We start from the raw sequence: 12,721 nt of genomic DNA, 5'->3' as shown, positions 1-12,721 counted from the left end.
TTACTTGAGTCGTAGAGTCCTGTTGTGATGCCATGTTGTATCTGCACATATCGAGCATATTGTGTGTATGCTATTGGAATGCTTGGTATGTGTGGGATCTGACCATCTAGTTGTTTATATTTAGTAGCCTCTCTTACCGGGAAATGTCTCCTAGTGTTTCCACCGAGCCATGGTAGCTTGCTACTGCTCCGGAACACTTAGGCTGGCCGGCATGTGTCCTTCTTCGTTCCTGTGTCTGTCCCTTCGGGGAAATGTCACGCGATGAATACCGGAGTCCTGTTAGCCCGCTACAGCCCGGCTCACCGGAGTCCTTCTAGCCCAGTGCTACAGCCTGGATTCACTCGCTGATGACCGACACGTTCGATGCTGGGTCATGGATGCCTGTCCCTGTAAGTCTGTGCCACTTTGGGTTTACGACTAGTCATGTCAGCCCGGGCTCCTTATCATATGGATGCTAGCGACACTATCATATACGTGAGCCAAAAGGCGCAAACGGTCCTGGGCAAAGGTAAGGCGACACCCGTGGGGATACCGTGCGTGAGGCCGCAAAGTGATATGAGGTGCTACAGGCTAGATCGATGTGACATCGAGTCAGGGTCCTGACAGCGTTGGTATCAGAGCTTGACTGCCTGTAGGATTACCAAGCCAAACTGGTCGAAGTTGAGTCTAGAAATTCTTTAGTTATATAAGGGAATTGATTGTGGGATGGAACGTAAGGCTCTTTTTACTCCTTATACCTCATGCCCTTCTGATCTGAGTCATCTTATCTTTCCTACGGGGATTAAGAACTAGGCTATCTCTTCTTTCTATTAGGATCACGTGTTACTAATCAGTAGACTTATAAGATTGTTGGATTTAAGTCTCAGTTCAGTTCCTACTACTTCCGTATGTTAATTGTTGATCTCGGAACCTTGATATTGTGCTTCTGAGTGGTTATGCCACCATTTTTGTGATTGTCTCAAATCTTTTTGAGCAATTATAGCCGTTATGCTGTCCGAATCATCCCAGGTTTCTAAATAGTCCGATGCATTTGCAAATCTTTTCCCTCTGGTTTCGATGTTCCTTTATGCCAGCTCAATCACACTAATTGTTGAGTTGAGGTATTCTATTGCCTTGACATTATGTTGGAGTTACTATTATGACCTAGGTGTCTCAGGGGATCATCTAGTGGTCTAGCCATGATTGTGTCCTAGTGTGAAGATTCTGGCCTTTATTCTCGGAAGCATCCCGTGATGCTACTTAGTAGTAGGTATTCTGTTCCTGGGTTCTTGAACCCGAGATTCACTCCACCTACTTCGTGTTGATAGTAATTGTTAGTGCCTTCAGGATATTAGTAACCTTTGCGATAGTCCTTGAGGTCCGTGGTATCTTCTTCTTCCAAATACCATGAACTACTTATGGCAGAAGTTCCTCGTTGAACTGAAATATCACAACAGGATTATTCTTGAGGAGTTCTCCATTCATAAATCGTGACTCTGCCAGTTCTACCTTTCTGCATGGGTTATCCGGAAGAAATATGTTGAACTTGGTTCGACATACTAATCTATGCATCCACAACTCAGAAAGTTATATGTTCCTTTGAGTTGTTCTCTTTAGTTGTCTACTGACCTTCGTCTATCAATTGATAGTCAAGAGTATGCGCGCGTTCGTTTGTTGATGCCTATTACTCTTGTGGCCCGTCAAGCCATTCCGCCCTGAATGACTAGGAGAAACAAACTCCAGTACCTCATCCATATTAAGGATTGGGTCAAAGTAGTTGTGTTCCGCAGATCAAGTTACAATCCAGCTTCTGGTCTGCTCTACCCTGAAGTATTACCTTCTTTATGGCAGGAATTTCATGAGAATTGCACCACCTTTTGTGAATTCTTGACATAGTGATACTTCTCGCCATCCTTTTTCATTCCTCGGTTCCGTGTTGATGCAACCGGAATACCGACAAATGAATTGTGATGTGTGAAATCAATACTCCTAGCAACCTCGTTGCTTGGTAGTTAAAGGATAATAATTTCATTCTTAGTATGTTGGTTTTCGAATCATCATTCTAAGGTTGATCATGCTACCTAGTCCTTGTTCTCAGTGCCCTCCTCGATCGATGGGTTAGGATTATTTCAAATTCTTGCTCTATTGATCATATCGTCTTGCCCTGAAAAGCAAGATTGTTCTCGAGCTTAGTAACATACCGGTGGTTCGTGATTTTTCGAATATCTTCTCGAAAGTATCACCAGGCTGTCACCTGACTGTCATGTTGAGCTCGTGATCAAGTAGGTTTCTCGTGAACCACCTTCTCTCCAAGAATCGGTGTAAGATATCCCTGAGCTAGTTGGTTAAGCTAGACAACAACTTGGAGAGTTGGAAGATAAAAACTTGTCTGACTTAGTTCGTTCCAAAGGGATATTCTTGTGTAGTGTGTGTTGAAGAAAGATGATATCTTCATCGATTGGTCCCTGTGATCAGTTGCTGGACCTATTGTCTTATCAATCCCTTGATTTGAGTGTGGGCTATCGTCAAATCAAATCAGTACCAACGATGTTCGTAATGTTGTCCTACTCGTGGTTGATCCCTCGAGCATACACCATTACATCTTTGGTCTGACCAATGCTATCACCGTGTTCACATGATGGTGGAAGTCCAGTGATATGGAAATTCCGATGAGTTGCTGTTGAGCCCATCAGTAGCATTTTGTCTCCCCCATGAATCATGTTGAACATCAACCTAGTGTTGGAAACTTGTGTAAGCATTTCTTCGTGTTTCGTTCATGAAGCATATGTTTGAATGAAAGTAGTGGTTTTCCCTAATTCATGTGCATATGATGCAAGTTGCCGCCATGAATTTGAGGAAGATTGTTTTGTTTCCCTGGAATCATTCCAAATTAGTCATGCACACGTGCGAAGTATTCTGTGGTCTGGAGACTTGCAACCTTCATTCCATATGTGTCCCGAGCACACCAAGCCACTGATTGATTTGTTCAAGGGGAAGAAGTTCCTTCATAAGAGCTAATCATATGACTTATGCAAGGACTTCGTTATCCACGGTGATGGTTCCCAACCATAACTCGGTAGTGTTTTATTGTAAGACTACCACGTGGTCATGCTTGTCCGGGACAACGTGTTCACATGTTTGTAGCAGAACCAGCTCATGTTTTGGAGCTTACTATCGTAGTTCATTTCCCGAGAATCTCGCAACGTCATCTCGTCGATTTGTGTTGCAAACTTTCATTTTTCTTTCTAGACTTGATGAGTCTGGGATATCCTGACACCAACCAGATCTGAATCTCAGGCAGATATGATGGTTGGAACATTCTCCAAGAACTATAATATTGGTCCCTCGATAACCGGTAAAGTGGATGTCGTGGCCAACACACCCAGCCGGAAGACCTGTTATTATAATATCTTGATTGAGGAAGTTGGCCACCTCCCCATAGGGATTTCGTAGGGTTTACTCCCTAGTTGTTCCTTATGGATTCTTGTGCTCCCGAAGTCCGACCTTTACTTGATGTTCTAGATACCAGACCGTTTCTATGAATGGGTTACATTAGCACATCAAGGAGAACATTTGAAGCGGAGTGCTAAATGTCTCTCGGTCGATCATCCAGATTTTGTTCCTTGGCTTCGCTAAGGTGAAATCTGAGAAGGTGTTATCTTCCTTTGCATCTGCATCTTCCATCACCATTCATCATGGTAGTGAGTTGTGTTACCGGACCCTTGACACGGATGTTGGTAAAACCTTGATGATTGTGGAAATGCTCAAGTTCTTGAGAGCACGCACAAGCGCTACGTGTTATCCTCGGCACTAGCTGGGTTTGCTCTCAGTTTCCTCGGTTATGCTATAACCACTCCAACAGTGAATTCACTCTTTATTGTTGGGTTCTTCCCCAGTTACCAGAATCATTCCCAGCATTTGCATTTTGTTCCCAGCTTGTACCGCTAATGTGCCATTCTACCATGGGTCTCTTCCACCTCCGGTGATAAGCAAATTCATCCATTACGTTGTCTTCAACAAGGTAATCCACATCATCCAAGTTCGAGTATGCCATTCTACCGACCCCCTCCAAATGATCATTTGTGATTACCTTATGCTGGTATGAAGAGTTTCAATGATCTCTGAATCAAAAGTAATTCTTTTTGCCACTTAAGGTAATACTCTACGATCACCTTCCTCCAGGATATTTCGTCGTGGTATCATGGCAACTCAACTCTTCGCTACGTTGGCAATCGTTTCCCACCTTCTTAAGTGTGGAATTATTGTCCACCTAGTGAACCTTCGTCATCTGTTCCACTCCATTTCTTCAAATCTGTGCTTCGTCTCCCAGCTCAAGAGATGTTGCTATGTCTCATTCCGTGAGTTGTTCGATCTTCGAGAAGATCTACCCTTCTAGAGTCTCTTTCCCTCCAGGTCATGTTGGCAGGATTTCTCAGAGCAAGACGACAAGACAAAGATGGTGATCGAATCAACGTTTCTATGAAGTGCAACCTGGATCGTGAAGATTATACTAGTTGCGTTTACCTTTCACCTTACCCTACGCTTGAATCTCGAGACGAGATTCTTGTTTAGTGGGGGTGAGTTGTCACATCCCTAGCTTCTGGCATTGCACTAGTACTAGCCTTTGGTGATGCATCATGTTTACTTTTACAGAAAGTTGAAATGGGGATTGTCCAAACCCTAGCATTTTAAGAATTCACCAGGTTCACCTAAAATATTTTCAGTCAATCCAAGTGGCTTTCAAAAATGTTCATCATCTTTGGAAAAATGCTGGAAACAGTAACCAGAGATGATGCACATTTTTCCATGTCATTTTGGATCTTTGAACTAATATATATTGTATTTGAGTTGGAGCAAATATATGTTATATATATTTTTAATGCTTCAATAATTCTGATATTTTGTGAGGGGCTCTAGAATATTACTTTCAATCCCTGCAAAAATTATTGGAAGAAACAAAAATGATTTAGTGTTTGAACTAAATCAAAACAGATTGAAACAAATAGAAAACAATGATTAAAAAAAATAAAACAGAGCAAAAATAAAAAGGGAGACGGCCACCTGGGCCACTTACCTGCTTACCTGCCCGGCCCAGCTCCTCCCGCTGGCCCAGCCCGCCACCGCTACCCCCCCTGTCGTCTTCTTCCCTCGCCAGAAGGACGCGGGCACGCGCCCGGCGCGCGCGGCCACGCGCCCTGGCCACCTCCTCCCTGCCTGGCTGCCTCCTCCTCCCCTGGTTCCCTCCCGCGACGCCACGCAGCCCCCTCGGACCCCTCTCACTCTTCCTCGAGGCCCCGCCCCTCTGCTCTTTCTCTCTCGCCCGAACCCGAACACAGCCGTCGCCACCGACGCCGTTCGCCGCGGCCACCATCCCCCTCTCGCCTCCCCGACGCCTCCCAGAGCTCCGCAAGTCCTCCCTCGTCCTCCTCGTCGTCTCACGCGACCAGAACAGCCCCGGAACGCCGCCCCCGACGTTTTCCCCCTCGCCGGCCGCCGAGGATCTTCTCCGTCGAATTCGGCCACTCCGGCGCGCCCCCGAGCTCGCTGACCCTCCCTGCACGATCCCCGTGAGTCCCTGCTCCGTTTCCCCCTAACCCAAGCTCGATTTCGAGCTCTAGCCGCCCCCTCTACCGGAGCCGAGACGCTCCGCCGCACGGGCTCGTCGCCGGTGAAGCTCCGGTGACCTTTTGGTCCCACGCCTGCGTCCGTTGCACTCGTTGCGTCCCGTAGAGTAAAACTAGCGCGACCACCGTCTTGTTTGCACACCGCAGCGCCGGTCCCGCGAACACCCGAGCTCCGGCAGCCGCAAAAGAGGTCGCCGCCGGCAGCTCCGGCCACCCCAGCCTCCGCCACCGCCACCGTTGGATGCGCCACTCCACCCTCTCCCCGTAGCTGCTCCCTGCGCGCCAAAAGAGCCCCTGTAGTGGGTTTCCGACGCGCACCACCGCGTCTGGCCTCGCCGGCGTCAAGCCGCCGGTGGGTCTGACCATGTTGACCACGGCGGGACACACCCCCCCCCTCTGGGTCGGTGACAGGTGGGGCCAGCCCCCCCCTGTTAATTAGTTTAGTTATTTTATTTTAACTACCCCCCCTCTGCTGACACTGACAGGTGGGCCCCCGCCATCAGGTGATTAGCTTAAGCTAATCACCACCTAATCTAACCCCAGAGCCACTGACATGTGGGCCCTAGTGCCCTAATCCTCAATTAAACTAAAATAAACCCCCCTGTTAACCTGTGACGCTGACTAATGGGACCCCTTGGTCAGGTTTGACCCGGGGCAGCCCTGTTGACTTGCTGATGCAAGCATGACGCACTGCTGATGTCATAAAGTATTTTCTGGATTTAATTATATTCAGGAAATTCCAGAAAATGCCTAAAACTTCTAAAAATCATAGAAAATTAACCGTAACTCCAAATTAAATAATTTATATATGAAAAATTATCAGAAAAATTCAAGGAATCCATCTGTACCATTTTCATGCATGTTAGAACAACTTATAGCTGCTGTTTAGCACAAATCAACTAAAAGGCATTTGAATATTCACATATGGAGTTTGAATTTGAATTTTATATTCAAACCAACTTCATTTAATCTGGTTTTAGGTGCATTAGCCCAAAACACATTCATATTGCCATGTCATAGCATGCATCATATTGTGCATAGCATTGATCGTGTCTTTTCTGTATTGCCGGTAATTGTCCCCTCTCGATAGACGCGATACCGATGATACGATCGTTGACACTGATGAAGACTCAATGTTATCTTCAGAAGTGCCAGGCAAGCAAAACCCCCTTGTTCATTCCGATACAATCCCACTCTCTCGCTCCTGCTCTCTTTTACTGCATTAGGACAACAACGATTCAACTGTTACTTGTTGCGGTAGCTGAACCCCTTTATCCTTTGCATGACCTGTCATTCCACAGTAAATAGATGAAACCCACTAGTATGAGTAGGAATTGTTTGAGCCCTGTTGTGCCTACTCATTCATGCTTGTTTGTCATGCCTGCTACTGCTTAGAGTTGAGTCAGGTCTGATTCATCGGGGATGAATCAGAGGCGTGCAAACATGTCCTACTGTGTGTGAGCTAAGTGTGTGAACACGATTTGGTAAAAGGTGTCGGTGAGAGGCCATGTAGGAGTACATGGTGGGTTGTCTCATTGAAGCCGTCCTCAGGAACTGAGTTCTGTGTTTGTGATCCATGATTCAGCTACTACCATACATTGGGCCCTGAAATATGACCCCGCTCGACTTCTTATTCACCCTTGTCCTCTGTCCAGGAGTTGCAAGTAGTTTCTGGTGTTTGTAGTATGCTGGAGGCCGTGGACAGCGCTGACCGTAGGGGTGGGCTGTGATGCGGTAGGCACGTGGCCGGGTATACCGGGCGCCCGTTTGGTGTCACGGAACCCTGTTCACATCGTTTGGGGCTGTGAGCGAAACTCTGGCCGGATCTCCTCATGGATGGAACCCGAATACGCGATAAACCTGGACTAGAGACTTGAGTGTTTAGGTAGGTCGTGGTCTACACCCACGTCGGCTTTCGCTTGAAGTCTGCCGAGCACATGTCGTGTGCAGACGCTAAGTGGTGGAAACATGTATGAAGAAGTACACCCCTGCAGGGTTAACATCATCTATTCGAATAGCCGTGTCCGCGGTAAAGGACTTCTGGGTTGCTTATATCAGTTCATAGACAAGTGAAAGTGGATACTTTAAAATGCGCAAGATAAGCGTGAGTGCTATGGATGGCGTTCTCGTAGGGAGACGGGAGCGGATCCATAGTGGTGTATTGATATGGTGAATATGTGGACTCGTGTGCGCCACCTCAAAAGAGTTGCTTGCAGTCGTAGTTTAGGATAGCCACCGAGTCAAAGCTGGCTTGCTGCAGTTAAACCCCACCATCCCTTTGTTGAAAATGATGCATATGTAGTTAGTTCTGATGTAAGTCTTGCTGGGTACATTTGTACTCACGTTTGCCTATTTTATGTTTTTGCAGAGAGACTTCAGTCTCACTAGTAGTTCCACGTGGAATTCGACGTTTAGCTTGATACCTCAGCTACGATCTTGTGCCCTCGGCAGGATCTGATAGATAGTCAGGCTTCTCGGCCTTTTTTTATTTATAGATGTCTGTACCCAGACATGATAGCTTCCGCTTGTGCTTTGACTTGTATGCTCTGATTGTTGGGTCATGAGACCCATGTTTGTAATGTCTCGCTCCTCGGAGCCTATTGAATAAATTACTTGAGTCGTAGAGTCCTGTTGTGATGCCATGTTGTATCTGCACATATCGAGCATATTGTGTGTATGCTATTGGAATGCTTGGTATGTGTGGGATCTGACCATCTAGTTGTTTATCTTTAGTAGCCTCTCTTACCGGGAAATGTCTCCTAGTGTTTCCACCGAGCCATGGTAGCTTGCTACTGCTCCGGAACACTTAGGCTGGCCGGCATGTGTCCTTCTTCGTTCCTGTGTCTGTCCCTTCGAGGAAATGTCACGCGATGAATACCGGAGTCCTGTTAGCCCGCTACAGCCCGGCTCACCGGAGTCCTGCTAGCCCAGTGCTACAGCCTGGATTCACTCGCTGATGACCGACACGTTCGATGCTGGGTCATGGATGCCTGTCCCTGTAAGTCTGTGCCACTTTGGGTTTACGACTAGTCATGTCAGCCCGGGCTCCTTATCATATGGATGCTAGCGACACTATCATATACGTGAGCCAAAAGGCGCAAACGGTCCCGGGCAAAGGTAAGGCGACACCCGTGGGGATACCGTGCGTGAGGCCGCAAAGTGATATGAGGTGCTACAGGCTAGATCGATGTGACATCGAGTCGGGGTCCTGACAACTGCGTTCCCAACAGTTAAGCTTCCGCATGTGCTTTGATTTGTATGCTATGGTTGTTGGGTCATGAGACCCATGTTTGTAATATCTCGCTCCTCGGAGCCTAATGAATAAATACTTTGAGTCGTAGAGTTTTGTTGTGATGCCATGAATTTGCACATATCGAGCATATTGTGTGTATGTTATTGACATGCTTGGTATGTGTGGCATCCGACAATCCAGTTGTTTATCCTTGGTAGCCTCTCTTATGGGGAAATGTATTCTGGTGCTTCCACTGAGCCTTGGTAGTCCGCTACAGCCCGGTTTACCGGAGTCCTGCTAGCCCAGCAGTGCTAGTCCGGAACACTTAGATTGGCCGACATGTGATTCACTTCGTTCCTGTGTCTGTCCCTTCAAGGAAATGTCACGCGGTGACATCCAGAGTCCTGCCTAGCCTGCTACAGCCCGGTTCACCGGAGTCCTGTTAGCCCAGTGCTACAGTCCGGATTCGCATGCTGCTGACCAACATGCTCGATGTTGATTCATGTATGCCTGTTAGTGCCACTTTGGGTTCACGACTAGTCATGTCGGCCCGGGTTCTCTGTCATATGGATGCTAGCTAGCGGCACTATCATATACGTGAGCCAAAAGGCGCAAACGGTCCCAGGCCATGGTAAGGCGACACCCGTGGGAATACCATGTGTGAGGCCGCAAAGTGATATGAGGTGTTACCGGATAGATCGATGTGACTTGGAATCTGGGTCCTGATAGCGTTGGTATCAGAGCCTGGCTGCCTGTAGGATTACCAAGCCAAACTGGTCGAAGTTGAGTCTTGAAATGCTTTAGTTATATAAGGGAATTGATTGTGGAAGGGAACGTAAGGCTCTTTTTACTCCTTTACCTTATGCCCTTCTGATCTGAATCAACCTCTTCTTTTCTACAGGGTTAAGAAACTAGGCCTTCTCATCTATCTATCAGGATGACATGTTACTAATCCATAGACTTATAGTATTGATGGATTCATGTCGCAGTTCAGTTTCTAGTACTTCCATGTGTTCATAGTTGGTCTCGAAACCTTGATATTATGATGTTGAGTGGTTATGCCACCATTTTGCAGGATGTCTCAAATCTTTTGACAATTTACAGTCGTTATGCTGTTCGAGTCATCCCAGGTCTCTACATAGTTTGATGCACTTGCAAATCCTTTCTTTTCGTTCTCAATGTCCTTTTTGGTCAGAATGAGCACACTAACCGGTGCATTGAGGTACTCTATTACCTCGGTATATATGTTGGAGCTATTATTATGACCCTAGGTGTTTTAGGGAGTCACCTAGTAATCTAGCCATGTTTTGTGTTCTCGGTGTGATGATTCTGGCCACCATTCTCGGAAGCATCCCGTGATGCCATTTAGTAGTAGGTATTCTACTCCTGGGTTCTTGACCCAAGATCCACTCTACTTACCTCGCGTTGATAGTGTTTCTTGTACCTTTAGGATAGTAGTAATCTTTGTGATAATCTTCGAGGTCCATGGTATATCATTCTTCCAAATACCATGAACCATCATGGCAGAAGTTCTTTTGAACCAAAAGATCACAACGAGGGTGCTCTTGAGGAGTACTCCATTCATATTGCGATTCTGCCAGTCCCTTTTCTTCTGCATGGGTTATCCAAAAGAAATATGTTGAACTTGTTCGACATACTAATCTATGCATCCATAACTCAGAAAATCATATGTTCTTTGAGTTGTCCCTCATTAGTTGTTTTCTGACCTCTGACTATCAATTTGTAGCCAGGAGAGTAGTCGTGCATTCGTGTTATCGATGCCTATTATCCTTGTCGTCCGACAAGCCATTCTATTCCGGAATGACTAGGAAAAACAAACTCCAGCAGCTCATCCATTTCTTGGACTGGTCAAAGTAGTTGTATTTCGCAGATCAAAATGCCAATCCAGCTTTTGCTCTGTTCTACCTTGTAGTGTTACCATCTTTATGTCAAGAATGTCATGAGAATTGCACAACCTCTTATGAATTCTTGACGCAGTGATACTTCTCGCCATCGTTATTCATTCCTCGGTTCCGTGTTGTTGTAACCGAAATGCCGACAAGTGAATTGTGATGTGTGAAATCAATACTCCGAGCAACTCGTTGCTTTGTAGTAAATGGACAATATTCTCATTCTTATAGTGTTGATTATTAAATCATCATCCTAAGATTGATCGTGCTACCTAGTCCTTATTTCTAGTGCACTCTTCGATCCATGAGTTGGGATTGTGTCAATCCCTCACTCTTTTGATTATATCGTCTTGCCCTGAAAAGCAAGATTATTCTCGAGCTTAGAGTCATATCGGTGGTTCGTGATTTTCTGAATATCTTCACGGAAGTATTACCAGGTTGTCACCTGACCGCTATGTTGAGTTCGTGATCATATTGGTTTTCCTTCAAACCACCCATTCTCCATGATTCTATGCTGGATACCCTGAACTAGTCGGTTGAGCTAAACAACAATTTGCAGAGTTGGAAGATGAAAGCTTTTCCCACTTAGTTCATTTCGGAAGGGATATCCTTGTGTTGTGTGTGTGTTGAAGAAAGATGATATCTTCATCGATTGATCCTCGTGATCAGTTCTTCAATCTATCATCTTGTCCAACCTTGATTTGAGTGTGGGCTATCCTCAAATCAAATCAGAACCAACGATGTTCGTAATGTTGTCTACTCGTGGTTGACTCCTCAAGCATACACCATTACATCTTTTGGTCTGACCAATACTATCACATTGTTCACATAATGGTGGAAGTCCGGTGATATGGAAATTCCGATGAGTCGCTGTTGAGCCCATCAGCAGCATTTTGTCTCCTTCATGATTTGTGTTGAACATCCAGCTAGTGTTGGAAACTTGTGTAAGCATTTTCTTCATGCCCCGTTCATGAAGTATATGTTTGGATCAAAGAAGTGACTTCCTTTGATTCACGTGCATTTGATATAAGTTGCCGCTGTGAATTCAAGAAAGTTTGTTTTGCTTTCTCTGGAATCATCCCAAGTCAGTCATGCATGTGCGAAGAATTCTATGGTCTGATAGACTGATCATCTTCATTCTATATGTATCCCTAGCACACCAAGCCACTGATTGGTTTATTCAAGGAGAAGAAGTCTCTTCTTAAGAGCAAGACTTATGCAAGGACTTCGATATCCTTGATGATGGCTCCCCACCTGGACTCGGTAGTGTTTTATTATAAGACTACTATGTGTTCATGCTTGTCTGGGACAACGTGTTCACATGTTGTAGCAGAACCAGCTCATGTTCTGGGGCTTACTATCATAGTTCATCTCCCGAGAATCTCGCAATGTCATCTCATCGATTTGTGTTGCAAACTTTCATTTTATTTCTAGACTCGATGAGTATGGAATATCCTAACACCAACCAGATCTGAATCTCAGGCAGATATGATGGTTGGGGTGTTTTCCCAAGAGTTATAATATTTGTCTCTCCATAACCAGTAGAGTGGATGACATGGCCAACACACCCAACCGGAAGACATATTATTGTAGTATCTTGTTTGAAGAAGTTGGCCACCTCCCCATAAGCATCTCGTAGAATTTATTCCATTAGTAGTTCCTTATGGATTTTTGTGTTCCCGAAGTCCGACCTTTTACTTGATGTCCTAGATACCAAACCATATCAATGACTGGGTTATGCTAGCACATCAAGGAGAACAATAGAAGCGGAGTGCTAAATGTCTCTCGGTCGATCATCCAGATTTTGATCCCTTGGCCTCGCTAAGGTGAAATCTGAGAAAGTGTTATCTTTCTTTGCATCTGCATCCTCCACCATTATTCATCATGGTAGTATGTTGTGTTGCCAGGATCCTTGACATGGATATTGGAAAAACTTGTTGATTATGGGAATGCTCAAGTTCTTGAGAGCACTCGCA

Source organism: Triticum dicoccoides, chromosome 3A (assembly GCF_002162155.2).
Source record: "Triticum dicoccoides isolate Atlit2015 ecotype Zavitan chromosome 3A, WEW_v2.0, whole genome shotgun sequence".
In the NCBI taxonomy this organism is placed as follows: domain Eukaryota; kingdom Viridiplantae; phylum Streptophyta; class Magnoliopsida; order Poales; family Poaceae; genus Triticum; species Triticum dicoccoides.
This window is presented reverse-complemented; position numbering follows the sequence as displayed.